We start from the raw sequence: 15,802 nt of genomic DNA, 5'->3' as shown, positions 1-15,802 counted from the left end.
ATAATGATGTGTCAGTATAGGTTCATCATTGGTAAGAAGCACACAACTCTGGTGCAGGATGTTACTAATGGGGGAAGCCTTGTACATGTGGGGCAGGGGCACACGAGAAACCTCTGTACCTTTCTCTCAATTTTACTGGGAACCTAAAACTGCTCTAAAAATTAAAGTCTTTAAAAATATGCAAGAAAGGGGCTTCCCTGGTGGCTCAGTAGTAAAGAATCCACCTGCCAGTGCTAGAACATGGGTTTGACCCCTGTCGCAGGAAGAGCCCACATGCTACAGAGCAACAAAGCCCCTGCCCCACAACTATTGGGCCTGCGTTCTAGAGCCGGTGCTCCGCGACAAGAGAAGCCACCACAGTGAGAAGCCTGTGCACTGCAACTAGAGAAAAGCCTGCACAGCTTCCAAGATCCAGAGCAGACAAAATGAGCAAGGAGATCAAACTAGTCAATCCTAAAGGAGATCAACCCTGAATATTCATTGGAAAGACTGATCTTGAAGCTGAAGCGCCAGCACTTTGGACACCTGATTCAAATAACTGACTCATTAGAAAAGACCCTGATGCTAGGAAGGAGGAGGAGAAGAGATGACAGAGGTCAAGATGGTTGGATGGCATCACCGATTCAATGGACATGAGCTTGAGCAAGCTCTGGAGATGGTGAAGGACATGGAAGCATGGTGTGCTGCAGTCCATGGAGTTGCAAAGAATCAGATATGACTGAGCACCTAAACAACAACAGCAAAATAAATAAAATTATTAAAAAATATGTACGATGGTCCTCTGATCCCAGTCAGTGGATCTCAGCAGTCATGGCCAACCACATTGTGCTCTACACTGGCACAAAGATGCCCATCTTGGGGTTGGGCACCTGGAAGTCCCTTCCAGGCAAAGTGATGGAGGCTGTGAAGGTGGCAGTTGATCTTGGGTACCATCACATTGACTGTGCCCACATGTACCAGAATGAGAACAAGGTGAGGTTGGCCCTCCAGGTGAAGCTCCAGGAGAAGGTCATGAAGTGCGAGGACTTTTTTCATTGTCAGCAAGCTGTGGTGCATATTTCACAACAAGGACCTTGTGAAAGGTGCCTGCCAGAAGCTGAAGCGGGACTACCTGGACCTCTACCTCATCCACTGGCCCATGGGCTTTAAGCCTGGGAGAGACTCTTCCCATTGGATGAGGACTGCAACGTGATTCCCAGTGAGAAAGATTTCGTGGATACCTGGACAGCCATGGAAGAGCTGGTGGATGAAGGGCTGGTGAAAGCTATTGGAGTCTCCAACTTTAACCATCTCCAAGTGGAGAAGATCTTAAACAAACTTGGCTTAAAATACAAGCTGGTGGTTAACCAGATGAAGTGCCACCCATACCTCACTCAGGAGAAGTTAATCCAGTATTGCAACTCCAAAGGCATTGTGGTGACTGCCTACAGTCCCCTAGGCTCTCCCGACAGGCCCTTGGGCCAAGCCTGAAGACCCTTCCATACTGGAGGATCCCAGGATCAAAGCCTCTGCCAGGTGCTGATCTGATTCCCCATGCAGAGGAACTTGATCATGATCCCCAAGTTGGTGACACTTGAATGCATTGCTGAGAACTTCCAGATCTTTGACTTTGAACTGAGCAAGGAGGATATGACCACCTTGCTCAGCTACAACAGGGACTGGAGGGCCTGTGCCTTGGTGAGCTGTGCCTCCCACAGGGATTATCCCTTTCACAAGGAGTTTTGAAGCTGTGGGCACCTGCCCTTGCCCAAGTGACCTGCTGTCTCCCACCTCACTCTTCTTGTGTGTAGGGTAATTTGGCCGTGCCCCTCAGTGGTGGGTCAGCAACTTCCAGACAAACCAGAGAGGGCTTAGCCAGCTTGGTGTTGGGTCCAAAGAGCAGAATCAGTAGACTGGAAGTCTCTATAGTTTTCTTTTCCCCTTCTTGTCCAGTTGGGGAATACGCAACCCAAATACTTATTTAGAAAAGAGTATTTGGATTATGTGTGCTGTGAAAGTGTTGCATTCAATATGCCAGCAAATTTGGAAAACTCAGCAGTGACCACAGGACTGGAAAAGGTCAGTTTTCATTCCAATCCCAAGGAAAGCCAATGCCAAAGAATGCTCAAACTACCGCATAATTGCACTCATCTCACATGCTAGCAAAGTAATTCTCAAAATTCTCCAAGCCAGGCTTCGGCAATTCATGAACCGTGAATTTCCAGATGTTCAAGCTGGTTTTAGAAAAGGCAGAGGAACCAGAGATCAAATTGCCAACATCAGCTGGATCATCGAAAAAGCAAGAGAGTTCCAGAAAAACATCTATTTCTGCTTTCTTGATGATGCCAAAGCCTTTGACTGTGTGGATCACAATAAACTGTGGAAAATTCTGAAAGGGACGGGCATACCAGACCACCTGACCTGCCTTTTGGGAAATCTGTATGCAGGTCAAGAAGCTACAGTTAGAACTGGACAGGAACAATACACTGGTTCCAAATAGGAAAAAGGAGTATGTCAAGGCTGTATATTGTCACCCTGCTTATTTAACGTCTATGCAGAGTACATCATGAGAAGTTCTGGGGTGGATGAAGCACAAGTTGGAATCAAGATTGCCAGGAGAAATATCAATAACCTCAGATATGCAGATGACACCACCCTTATGGCAGAAGGCGAAAAAGAACTGAAGAGCCTCTTGATGAAAGTGAAAGAGGAGAGTGAAAAAGTTGGCTTAAAGCTCAACATTCAGAAAACTAAGATCATAGCATTCGGTCCCATCACTTCATGGCAAACAGATGGAGAAACAGTGGAAACAGTGTCAGACTTTATTTTTTTTGGGGCTCCAAAATCACTGCAGATGGTGATTACAGCCATGAAATTAAAAGACTCTTACTCCTTGGAAGGAAAGTTATGACCAACCTAGACAGCATATTAAAAAGCAGAGACATTACTTTGCCAACAAAGGTCCATCTCGTCAAGGCTATGGTTTTTCCAGTAGTCATGCATGGATGTGAGAGTTGGACTGTAAAGAAAGCTGAGTGCTGAAGAATAGATGCTTTTGAACTGTGGTGTTGGAGAAGATTCTTGAGAGTCCCTTGAACTGCAAAGAGATCCAACCAGTCAATCCTAAAGGAGGTTAGTCCTGAGTATTCATTGGAAGGACTAATGTTGATGTTGAAGCTGAAACTTCAGTTTTTGGCTACCTGATGTGAAGAGCTGACTCATTTGAAAAGACCCTGATGCTGGGAAAGATTGAAAGCAGGAGGAGAAGGGGATGACAGAGGATAAGATGGTTGGATGGCATCACCGACTCAATGGACATGAGTTTGAGTGAACTCCGGGAGTTGGTGATGGACAGGGAGGCCTGGCGTGCTGTGGTCCATGGGGTCACAAAGAGTTGGACACGACTGAGTGACTGAACTGAACAGAAATTGAATTGACAAAGTCAGAATAGTGCCTCTAATAGCTGGGCCTTGATTGCTTGGAGCTGTAATCCTTTCAGCTAGACTTTTCTTTGCCTCAAACAAAAAATGCATTTATGAAAAAAATATTTAAGAAAAATAATACCATCCCCAAATATGTCCAAGCATTATTTCTATAAGTCAAAAAGTTTACTTTTAGAAATAAGCCAAAACCATTAATAATAAGACTACATAAATGAAGTGGTAAACATAAATAAAAAGTATATAAATTGTTTCATATGCTGGCAGCTGTGCATTCACTAAAAACAGTGAGATGGAGCTGTGTGTTCACAATATGGTGCAGGTGATTGTGAATTAGGGCTTTCCAGATGGCGCTAGTGGCAAAGACTTCACCTGCCAGAGCAGGCGATGCAAGAGATGAGGATTCGACCCTTGGGTTGGGAAGATCCGCTAGAGGAGGAAATGGCCACCCACTCCAGTATCTGTGTCCAGAAAATTCCATGGGCAGAGAAGCCTGGCAGTCTGCAGTCCACGGGGCTGCAAAGAGTCAGACCCAACTCACTGACGGAGCACAAGCACAACGGTGACTAGCACATAAGGTGCCAAACCACACGCACGGCAACGTCTCCCTTTCAGTAATTATTGCTCCACATATTAATGCACTGAGAAAGAATACACAGTAACAGGATAAATTATTAATGATATAATCCCCCGGGGATTGAGAGACGGGGGAGAAATGTTTAGGGGTACTTTTTACTTCATCCTCTTATTGAAATGGTTTTTAAACAAACACATATTGTTTTGTAATATAAATAATGTGTGGAAGGGAAAAACCTATCTGTCCTTTTCCCAGAGTGCTGACTGCCCAGTGGCACCCTCTCTGAGAAAGCCCTCGACAGCACACAATCACGTGTGTGGTTATCAACTCTACTGCGGTCATGGCCCCTTTCTCCTCTCCTGCTTCTGTTTCCCTTTCCAGTCTTTCTCTTCTTGTAGATGGTATGGGACACAGATGACAGGGTGGAAGAGACAGATGAATCTTAGATTCAGTACAATTCTCTGTTTCCCTCGCCCCTGCTGCAAGTTCTGCCCAGAGAAGGACACAGTTGGATAAACGTGTAGACTGGTTCCCTGGGGCTGCCCTCTCCACCCCTTGCCATATCCTGGGGCCACCTCTGCAGGTCCCTGGATGCTACCTGGTTGCCCTGGCTCCCAGCCTGCAGCGCCTGCACCCATAGCCCTCTGCTGGCTGGGATGCCCATGCCCAGAGCCCCTGGCTCCCTACAGTTGCCATAAAAACCCCACCTCCCCAGAGCAGGGCAGGAGCAGCGCTGGATCGAAGCCCTCAGGATCTGTTATGTGGCATTAGCTCAGAGCTGACAGATTGAGTCATACGGGCAAGCTAATTATATTTTTCTTTTTTTTTTTCTGGGCATTTGTGAGTCTGTAGGAGCTTAATTTATGTATTAATTACACCTCAGAGCCAAATGAGGGGCTGGAGTGCCTCAGACAGCCTTTGCATTTTATCAGGAAATACTGCATACACATTTGGCTTCATAGGGAAACAGCTACTAAAGCACCCTTTGGGGGCTTAGGGAGAGCAGAACTCTCTGGGCAGTGTAGGCGGGGGACTCAGTGGAGCAGTTTTAGGCCAGTCTTCTATTCCAGTCTGTGGCCGACTTTGAACCATGTGATTAATCTTGCTCACCTTCTCTGCTGCCCTTCCTCCACTGCAGGGAGACAGTCCCCTCGCCGCACCCCCACATCCCTGGCTCCTGCGGCTGCTGCGTGGGTTCCTGCTAATCGGGTGTGGGGTTGTTGTGTTGTGCTAAGCTGCTGTCTCCCTGTTGTGGTCCAGCAGGGAGGCCATCAACCTGTTGCTAGAGGCTGGGGCTTCTGTAACAGAGTTACTCCCACAGGGTCCCCACCAGTGAGCCATATATGTGAAGCTGGGCTTGATTAGGCAGAATGAGAGGGGCTGGCTTTCTTATCTTGAATCTGGACTTGAGGAGAGTCTGATAGGTGTGGTGGCTCAGCCATTGCCCAGGAGGCAGGGCCATGGCAATGGCCAAGAAGTTGGCAGGAAAGATATGGAAGTCAACCTAAGTGTCCATCAAGAGATGAATGGATAAAGAAAATGTGGTACACGTATACAATGGAATATTACTCAGCTGTAAAAAAGAACGAAATATTGACATTTGCAGCAACATGGATGGATTTGAAGGGCATTATGCTAAGTGAAATGTCAGACAGAAAAAGACAAAGACTATATGATACCACTTACATGTGGAAAGTGAACTGAAGTCACTCAGTCGTGTCCGACTCTTTGCGTCCCCATGGACTCTAGTCTACCAGGCTCCTCTGTCCATGGGATTTTCCAGGCAATAGTACTGGAGTGGATTGCCATTTCCTTCTCCAGGGGATCTTCCCGACCCAGGGATCGAAGCCGGGTCTCCTGCATTCTAGACAGACGCTTTACTGTCTGAGCCACCAGGAAAGTCCAAGGGATGGGGAATTAAGAGATATAAGCTGTTGGGTGTAAGACAGGCTACAAGGATATAATGTACAACACTGGGAATATAGCTAATATTTTGTAGTAACAGTTAAAAAAACAGAAGTTAGCAGGAAGAAAGCCATGTTTCTGTAGTGGACCATCAGGGCTCTGGGCTCCTTAACCTCCCTTTATTGTCTTCCAGTTCTTTCCCAGTTCTTGCTGGAAGCTCCTAGCATAACTGTCCTGTATTATGGGGGCAGGGTTTAGGAGAAGGACCTGAGAGTACTCCTCCCCAGTTTTCCCGGGGGAAACAGCACTAATGCCTCATGGTGGGGGGTTGCTGATATCAAAGTGATCATCAAGGGAAACAATAGAAGTAAAATCTTTCCTAGCTCAGAGTCGCTGGCAGGGTCAACTTTGGAGATTGTATATCTGAAGAAAGCACTTTTTAAAAGAACTCAAAGAAAGCCCCAAGGCTCTCTAGTACCCTCAGGCTGATGGGCAGGTATGGGCCCTGAACACTGAGTTAACGGGTCTAACTGGTGTGCCTTGCCACTGACCTGGGGGTGGGCCAGCCATCTGCACCCATCTTTTGCCCCTTCCTCTTGCTCTGGCTCTTTCATGAGTCAGCAGAGGGCAGGCCTACTCCATGCAGGACATGGAGGCTTGTCACACTAAGAGGTGACCTTCGGTAAGTTTGGAGGAGTTTTGGTCTTTGTGAATGTCTTATTAAGAAGAAGGGTAGTTTGGGGCACACCCACCCACCCCAATGTGAACCCTCTGAGGGCAGGAATTTTTGCTTGCTTTGTTCACTGTATTCCAAGAATGCAGAAAAGTATCAGGCACAGAGCAGGTGGTCATTAAAAGAGCAGCTAGGTGGTGCTGTTAGGAAAGTTGGCTACAGCTGCTCTCAAATCATCTTTTGGGCAATGGAGATGAACAGGACATTGATGAGTCTCAGATAGGCTCTGGCACCTGCCCCAAATCACATGTCTAATCAGAGGCCAGACCAGGCCAGGAATCATGGATAGGAGCGATTCTAATAACAGCCTAATATTCATTCTCTAATCTGTTGTCTTAGCGTGGGCTGCAATAACAAAATACCATTAACTGAGTGGTTATAAACAACAGAAGGTATTTTTTACATTTCTAGAGGCTGGAAAGTCCAAGATCATGGAACTGGTGTATCCAGCGTTTGGTGACAGCTCTCCTGGGTTGTGTACGGCTAACTTCTTGTATCCTCACGTGGCAGAGTGGAGGCAGGAGGCAAGCTCTCCTGAGACTCTTATAAGGGCTCTAAGGCTCCACCCTTATGGCCTTACCTCACCCCAACCACTTTCCCAAGTCCCCACATCCTCACACCATCACACTGTGGGCTAGAGTTCTAATACATGAATTTTGGGTGGGAGGGGGGCACAAACATTCAGTTTAAAAGGACCCATCTGTTATTCAGACCCTGTGGTTACCATGTTCATTGTTTTAGCCTCTAGTCATGGCAAATAGATGGGGAAACAATGGAAACAGTGACAGACTTTATTTCCTTGGGCTCCAAAATCACTGCAGATGGCAACTTACAGCCATGAAATTAAAAGACACTTGCTCCTTGGAAGCAAAGCTTTGACCAACCTAGACAGCATATTAAAAAGCAGAGGCATTATTTTGCCAACAAAGGTCCATCTAGTCAAGGCTATGGTTTTTCCAGTAGTCATATATGGATGTGAGAGTTGGACCATAAAGAAGGCTGAGCTCAAAGAAATGATGCTTTTGAACTGTGGTGTTAGAGAAGAGTCTTGAGAGTCCCTTGGACTGCAAGGAGATCCAACCAGCCTATCCTAAAGATCAGTCCTGAGTGTTCATTGGAAGGACTGATCTTGAAGCTGAAGCTCCAATACTTTGGCCACCTGATGCGTAGAACTGACTCACTGGAAGGGACCCTGATGCTTGGAAAGATTGAAGGCAGGAGAAGGGGATGACAGAGGATGAGATGGTTGGATGGCATCACCAACTCAGCGGACATGAGTATGAGCAAGTTCTGGGGGTTGGTGATGGACAGGGAAGCCTGGTGTGCTGCAGCCCATGGGGTCGCAAAGAGTCAGACACAACTGGGTGACTGAGCAATGACTAGTCAGCTAAGCTAATAAGAAATCGGCTTTGCCTGATGCATAGGTGATGGTTAGACTTTTTGTGTCCCCAAGATGGCTTGATGCACGGAAATTCTTCTAGTGGGATTTCATCACCTCGGTGAAGTTTCTCGTTCTTGCATTTATCAGGGGAAGGTGGGAGAAGACTGCGGTGAAGAGACGACCACTCACAGGGAAGCTGACAGGCTGAGGGCTGGTGTGGGGCTCAACTTTGTGGCATGGCCTCTGCAAGCTCACCTTGGGGAGGGGCTCAGAGGCTTGTGGGTTTCACTCCTGCTTACTCCACCTAGTGTGCCTGCTGTCCACTGCCATACCAGCTAGTCTGTGCAGGAAGTGTGGAGGTTGGGAGCCTCTGCAGGAAGAAGCGAGAGCCCTCACAGCGCAGGGTGTGTGTTCTCTTAGTCCTCAGCCCTCCTCCCAAAGCCAGGCTGCGGCTTGTGCTGTAATCATCTCAGAATCAGGTGCCTGATCAGAGTCCACCTAGGGCAGAAGGTGCTGTCTGGGCTTCTCCACAAGGGTCTGGAAGTAGCGCCTCTCCCCCAAGGGCCCTCCGCTTGCAGGCACCTGCTTCCTCCATCTCCTTTCTTAAGCCTCAGGCCAGGATGCCAGCCTTCTCAAGACAGGATGGATGGAGCCCGCATGATCTTTCCAGGGAGAGCACTGCCGGAGAGGTGGCCAGCATGTTTGACAGATAGAGCTCTGGATCCGGGCTGTCTGAACGCATTTGTCTCATCCCCCCGAATCCAGCCAGCCTGGGAGACAAGTCTAACCTTTCCTGACAGAATCAGTTCAGGCTTGTCCTCTGAGCAGGGCCCAGGGTGGGCAGGGGGCTGGCTGCGGCCAGCTGGGCTCTCTGACTAGAGCTGCCAGGGGCCTGCTGGCCAGGGGAGGACACATGGGGAACCCAGTGGACAGGTTCCAGCCCAGTTCATGGAGCAACAGCCAGGAGAGGCAGAGAGGGGGCCCTGCCTCTGTGGCTTCTCCTGCATCCCCAGGGCTAAAGTAGGGAGGGGGACTGGCAGAGAGCCTGCTTTTCTCCTTCATCCTGCCCCATTCCTATTTTGAGGCCTAACTCTTATGAAAGTCCAATTTTTTGGGGGGGGGGCGGTGGTCAGACTAGCCTGGATTTGAATCTTGGGGTAAAGGATGGAGGAGAGGGGTGGTCTGGGCCCCTTTGAGAGCAGGTGTGGTCTTTCCACTGTGAGTCAGACCTGCCCACCCCAAAGAGGCCTGACCTTGGGCAGAAAACTGTCCCTTCTGCATTTGAATGACACCCTGTTTGTTCTGCTGCCAATGCCTGAAAGCCCACATTTGTGGCCCACACCCTGCTGTCTCCAGCCTCTTTAAGAAATTGCAAATTTATTTTATTTGTGAAAGCTTATCTTTTCTTGGAAGGGCAGAGGCAGGGACCCCAGTCTGTGGATGTTCCTTGGGGGTGGGGTAGTGATTGGCGGTCCAGGGTGGAAGTAGGGATGTTAAAGGGAAGCAGGCAGTTCAGGAAAGGAAGGCAGCCGTGTAGCCAGCATCATCAGCCTGTCTGGCGTTTAGACTGTGGAAAGAGGGATATGGGGCCTTGGAAGGACTAACCTCTGTTTTTTTTCCAGGTGTCAGGGGGCAGGGGCAGGGGACTGAGAGCCAAATAGAGTCCCAGCCAGAAAGAAGCCAGGATCAGCGATTTCTCCAGCCCTCAACCCCACTTTGGCACAGGGGCCAAGTGACAGTCTAGGGAGCTGGGTGAGGTCGCAGAGTTCCACTTCTGTCCATCAGAAGCAGAGAAGCTGAGAGCCTGATGTGTTCTGGGGGCTCAAAGAAAGACAGGTGGAAGCTAGGGACCCACAACACTCTTGGGGGATCAGAGAACAGAGGAGGTGCAAATTCCCAACCCAGAAGTATTATAAATTTAAAAGGGTTCGGTCCCTGGGTCAGGAGGATCCTCTGGAGAAGGGCATAACAACCCACTCCAGTATTCTTGCCTGGAGAATCCCATGCACAGAGGAGCCAGGCAGGCTACAGTCTATGGGGTTGCAACAGAGTCAGACAGACTGAAGCAACTTAGCACGCGAGTGCACACACGCACACACACACACACACTCACAACCACCCACAAAACAGCAAGCTGTGGATGTACATGCATGAGCTCATGTAGTTCCCCTCCACTGCCAGAAAGCAGAGCCAGAGATAGAAACGAATGAACAGGGGTTCATTTTGGGCAGGTGAGGCCAGGAGACACCAGAAAGGGTGCAGGGAGGCAGGATGGGAGTGGGAGAGGCAAGCAACAGGCATCTTGGAGTTACCCCCATCAAAAAAGTGCTTACATACGACCCCCACCGACCACTGGATAGGCTGCTTCAGTGAGTCTACTGGCAGAGTTCATCCTGCCTCCTGGGCAAAGAATCAGGGTGCAGATTTCTGGCCCCCGGTCAGCCCATTCTCCACCTCGGGCTCAGAAATGCACGTGCTGGTGTTTGAGAGTGTGGCCTGTGTGCGCTGAGATGGCGTGGACTCGGGGGGTCTGCTCCAGTGCTGTCAGTCCGTGTCCAGATGATGGAAGCAAGTCTCACAGGGTCTCTTCCAGCTGGTGATAGCTGTGCTGGCATCTGACTCTTTTCCAGGCCCCAGTCTTACTTGTCAAATGGGGATCACAATACCTACGGTCACAGTCTTGATGACAAGGCTCCCCATCTTCCAGGGGGCTTATGAGGGCAGACTGTGATGGTGATTACAAACTTGCTTCTGAATGTCCAAACCCTGGTGGAAGGCAGCAAAACGATGTGAAGCCTGGGTTCAGATACCACTTGGGCTACTTAACTGCAATGTGATCTTGAGGAAATAGCTTAACTTCTGAGCTTTAGGTTCCCCAGCTGTAAGATGGGGCTGATAGTATATTTCAGGAGGAGTTGTTACAAGGATAACATGAGAAAATAGGTGACATGAGTGGTGTCCCCAAAGGGCTGTGTACGTGCACTTTACTCTCCTTACCTGCTCCTCTTTGCACATTTAAACTCTTACGATTTTGCAGAAAGGTGGAGTTTAAATCCTCTGATTACCCTCTGGGTGGTAATGTTACTGGGGTGGAGGTCTCATTTCTGGGAATAGACCTGTGCTTGATGTGGCTCATGGTTCCCTTCCCAGTTCCCCTGTGGTCTCAGGAGCCCTTCTGTTACTGGTGAGCTGGGTTTCTTTCTGCCTGAGGCCACTTTATGAATTATACAAACAAGGACCCAGAGGGATTCTTAGAACAAAGGTTTTCACAGCCTTTAAAGGACCTGACTCTCCAGTTTCCATGTTAATGAGGGCCCGGATTGACCCAGGATTTGGCAAAAGCTGGTTCCCACTTCCAGCACTGTCTACAGTCTCTCTCATGCTCCTCATTCCCACTTTATTTTTTACCAGGCTGCAGGGTTCAAGAGCACCGCTCCTGAATGCCTCCATGCCTTTGCTTGTGGTTTTATGAGGCCCAGATTAGATGTCCCCTTTCCTCCCATAAATCTTCCTTGTCATCCCCAGACAGAAGCACCTCTTACTGCTGCTGAAGCTTAACCTACATAAACTTGGGCAAGAAGGGATATATAACCACCCTCTGCCACCAGGGGGCAGCCATGCAGAAAGGGTCCCAGGCCTGTGCACCTTGCCATGTTAAGCAGGGAGTGACCCTTGCATAGAGCCCGGGGCCCTGGGGACAGCAGTCAGAACGTTGGTAGGCGCTGGCCTCAGGTAGACAGGCAGGGGCTGTGGCCCGCCAGCATCTGCCGCAGTTCACAGAGAGTCAGGAAGAGACTCAGGGCTTCCTGCCTCCCTTCCTTGAAGAGGGGCTGAAGCAGAAATGGGCCCAGTGAGGAGCTAGTCCAGGATTCTCAGCAACGATGCTTAAAACACGCCTAGCTTCTTCATAAAGTCCCTAGCTAAGGGACTGAGGAGAAGGTCTGCCTGGCAGTTAAGAGTCAAGATTCTGATCTTGAGTGGGCTAAACCAACCCAGCAGACTCCTCCCCAAACTCCATCCTAAAAAGGCGCTTGTCTCTCTGAGTGAAGACTTGCACCTGCCGTGCACTTCTGAGGGGCTCTTGTCCCTGATCCCCCACCAGGAGGGGGCCTTCCAGCGATGACTTACTCCCCTTGATGTCCTAGGTGAGGCCTGCACCAACTTTGTATCCTATAAATACTGCATTCAGACCTCCCTGCCTTTTCCATGGGAACATGGAGGGGCCCAGATGTCCCACCCAGAGAGGTGAGGGGCAGCGCCTGGGTCAGGCTCTGAAGGAGAGATGTAGCTGGCTCACGGAGCACTGGTCCACGTTTACCCACTCCTCCAGGTGAAACTCTCTGGCACCTCCCTGTGCTCTCCTTGCATGCTGTGCGGTCAGTCTTCTGCAACAACTTGGCTTGTCTGTACTCCCCAGTTATTCCATCGAACACTAATCCAGGTGTTGCTGTGGAGACTTTTTTGTTAGTTTGTTCTTGTTTTTTTCTTTTTGAAGATGTGATTGATGTCTATAATCAGTCGATTTTAAACAGAGGAGATCATCTCTGGGTGAGTCTGATTCAATCAGTTGAAAGACCTTAAGAACAGAGCCAAAGCTTCTCTGAGAAGTTCCACCTGTGGGTAGACAGCAACTTCAGCTTGTGCTAGAAGGTTCCAGCCTGCCTTTCCAGATTGCCTGCCTTGCAGATTTCAGATTTAAAACTTACATAACTGCCCACGGTTATATAAGCCAGTTCTTTGCAACAATTCCCTTCATTTATATCTCTTGTTGGTTCTGTTTCTCTGGTGGAATTCTACATGGTACACGTGGGCTGGGTAAGTTCCCTGTGCCCAGAGAGGGGGAGATGAATCAGGTGATAGAATCATTCTGGTATCAGCGTACTCACAATATAGCTGTCAGTGTGCTAAAACTTTGATCATATTTATCCCTCTAAGCATCGTATATCATTGTTTTTATTGTTCAGTTGCTCAGTCGTGTCCAATTCTTTGTGGCCCTATGGACTGCAGCACACCAGGCTTCCCTGTCCTTCACCATATCCTGGAGCTTGTTCTTACCCATGTTCATTGAGTCAGTGATGCCATCCAACCATCTCATCCTCTGTCATCCCCTTCTCCTGCTTTCAATCTTTCCCAACATCAGGGTCTTTTTTCTAGTGAGTCAGCTCTTTGCATCAGGTGGCCAAAGTATTGGAGCTTCAGCTTCAGCATCAGTCCTTTTAGTGAATATTCAGGATTGATTTTGTTTAGGATTGGTTTGATATCCTGGCAGTCCAAGGGACTCTCAAGGGTCTTCTCCAACACCACAGTTCAAAAGCATCAATTCTTTGGCTCTCAGCCTTCTTTATGGTCTAACTCTCACATCCATACATGACCACTGGAAAAACCATAGCTTTGACTATATAGACCTTTGTTGGTAAAGTAATGTCTCTGCTTTTTAATATGCTGTCTAGGTTTGTCATAGCTTTTCTTTCAAGGAGCAAGTGTCTTTTAATTTCATGGCAGCAGTCACCATTTGCAGTGATTTTGGAGCCCAAGAAGATAAAGTCTGTCCCTGTTTCCATTGTTTCCTCATCTATTTACCATGAAGTGATGGAACCGGATGCTATGGCCTTCCTTTTTTGAATGTTGAGTTTTAAGCCAGCTTTTTCACTCTTCTCTTTCACTTTCATCAAGAGGCTCTTTAGTTCCTCTTCACTTTCTGCCATAATGAAGGCCAGGATCAGAAACTCCTGACTCCAAAGCACAAGTTCCTGACCTTTTTGTACCAACAAACCCTGTTGCAGACTGATGAGGTCATAAACATCTCCTCAGAAATATTCTTTTGTATGCATAAAATAAAATGCACAAAGTTACAAAGGAAGTGATTAAAATAATTATCAAAATATTTTATAGCACCAGTTTGTGACGTGGTATTGCATGTGCTTTCCTATAAATGCATTCCATTAACTAGACTAAGGAGGGTCCACACATCAGGTGGCTGCATCATACATCTGTGATCGCTGTCCTATGCTGTGAGACTACACGTGACTCTTCTTGGTGACAAGTATGGCTAACGCTACTTGTGATTCCTAGCTTGCTCTCCTCATGGAAAGAAATGCTACATTTCAATTAAAGTGATGATAAAGATGTGTTTTTCCTCCATCCAAGTTTAGAGCTCCCCAAATGCTCCCTGATTGGAGGGCAGAGTTCACCACCCCACTAGATGCCTGCTCTGCAGAGGTGATGGTGGAACAGGTTCATGAACACTAAGGTAGACCTATTACACAGGAAAGGCACAGGCACACAGCAGTGTCTTCCTTCTCTCCCCTCCAGGACCCAGACAGAAAAGCGGTGCCAGGGGTCCCAGGGTAGGACACAGTCAGAGGGAATGGCTTTTGTGCCAGACTCAGTCCCTACAACCTCTGAGTGCTGGCGCGCCCTCACTCTGGCGCCGGTAGCCCCCAGGCCCAGGGCTACTCACATTCCCCACACGTCTGTGGAGTCATGGCGACACCCAGCCCTGAAGCTCCCTCACTATTCCTCTTGGAGACAGAGGCTGTGGCCACCTGTGTTTCCTGCAGACACTTCTCGTTTTTGTATCAACATGGGCTGCACTTGGCCAGCTGGCTCAGCCTTTTGTATGTAGAGTAGCTTTGCCAACATGTAGCTGAAAAGACCAAAGCGGAGCGTCTCCAGGTGGAGAACCAAAAGGGGGAGTAAGGGTGAGAGGCAGGCTACCGACTTTCTCTCCCTCCTCTGGAGAGGGGAGGCTGATGAACAACAGCTGAGAGAGGCCCTCACCCCATAGCTACGCCCCGACCCCTGCCCCAGACCACCAGGCCAGCCCTGATGAAAATCAATCTCCGAATGGATACATGTGCATGTATGGCTGGGTCTCTTTGCTGTTCACCTGACACTATCACAGCATTATTAGTTGCCTACATTCCAATAAAAAATAAAAAATTAAGCTCCCAGCATGACAGCCATTTTCAGCCCAAGCCTTGTTCCCACCTCTACCCGTTTCCCTCTTCATGTCACTTCTCTTGTTGTGAGAAGGCAGGAGAGAGGGACCTAAAATGCTTGAGTGTTCAAGAAGCGCCAGGCACTCTGAATACACAATCTCGTTTGCTCTCTCCAGCACTCTGTGAGGGGTTAAGACACCAGTTTGATAGGTGAGGTAGCCCAGATTCAGAGGAGTGTTGCCCAGCAGTAAGAGGCTAGGATCTGAACTCAGCTCTGGCACCAAGGTCCACTCTCTTTCCACTTCACAGGCTGCCTTTCCCTGGTCAGCCTTTACTAATCCCTGGTACCCAGCTCCCAGACTGAACAGGCATCTCAGAAAGCTTCTACCAAAGTAATTCAGGCTAAAGTGTTAGGGATTCAGTAGATTACCCTCCCCTAGGGTATATGCATTTTAAGAGGACTTCAGGGAGGTGTAGCTGTGCTCAATTCTCAGAGAAGGACTCATTGTACCATAAAGACTAAGTAGGATTTGGGGGTTAAGGGAATGAAGAAAGGTGTGTAAAGCCTGGAGGGGTGGAGTAGGGTGAAGCTAAGAGCTTGGAGATAGGTATGTGCACATGGGGGTGTGTGAGGGAATGGGCAGGGTTGACATTTACCTCTAATCCTCAAACCCTAAGAGGTAATGAGTATTGCTAATTTTTTAAGATAAGGAATGGGTTTAGGGAAGGGAAGTGACTTGTTCAAGGTCACACAGCTGACAAGTGGAGGAGGCATGAGACAGTCATGCTTTTTACGTCATTGTGCTAGTAAGCAGTGGAAGATGTCACGTGTCATCCTTTCCAGGC

General features: G+C 48.6%; 1 pseudogene; it reads left to right on the top strand.

Annotated features, from left to right (window-relative positions):
- The first annotated feature begins 810 nt into the window (after positions 1-810).
- LOC138076814 (aldo-keto reductase family 1 member B1-like) lies at positions 811-1,725 on the top strand (annotated as a pseudogene).
- Positions 1,726-15,802: the final 14,077 nt, after the last annotated feature.

The sequence above is a fragment of the Capricornis sumatraensis genome, chromosome 3, assembly GCF_032405125.1.
Source record: "Capricornis sumatraensis isolate serow.1 chromosome 3, serow.2, whole genome shotgun sequence".
Lineage (NCBI taxonomy): Eukaryota > Metazoa > Chordata > Mammalia > Artiodactyla > Bovidae > Capricornis > Capricornis sumatraensis.
Note: the sequence above shows the minus strand (reverse complement) of the source record. Positions and strands in the feature narration are given on the sequence as shown.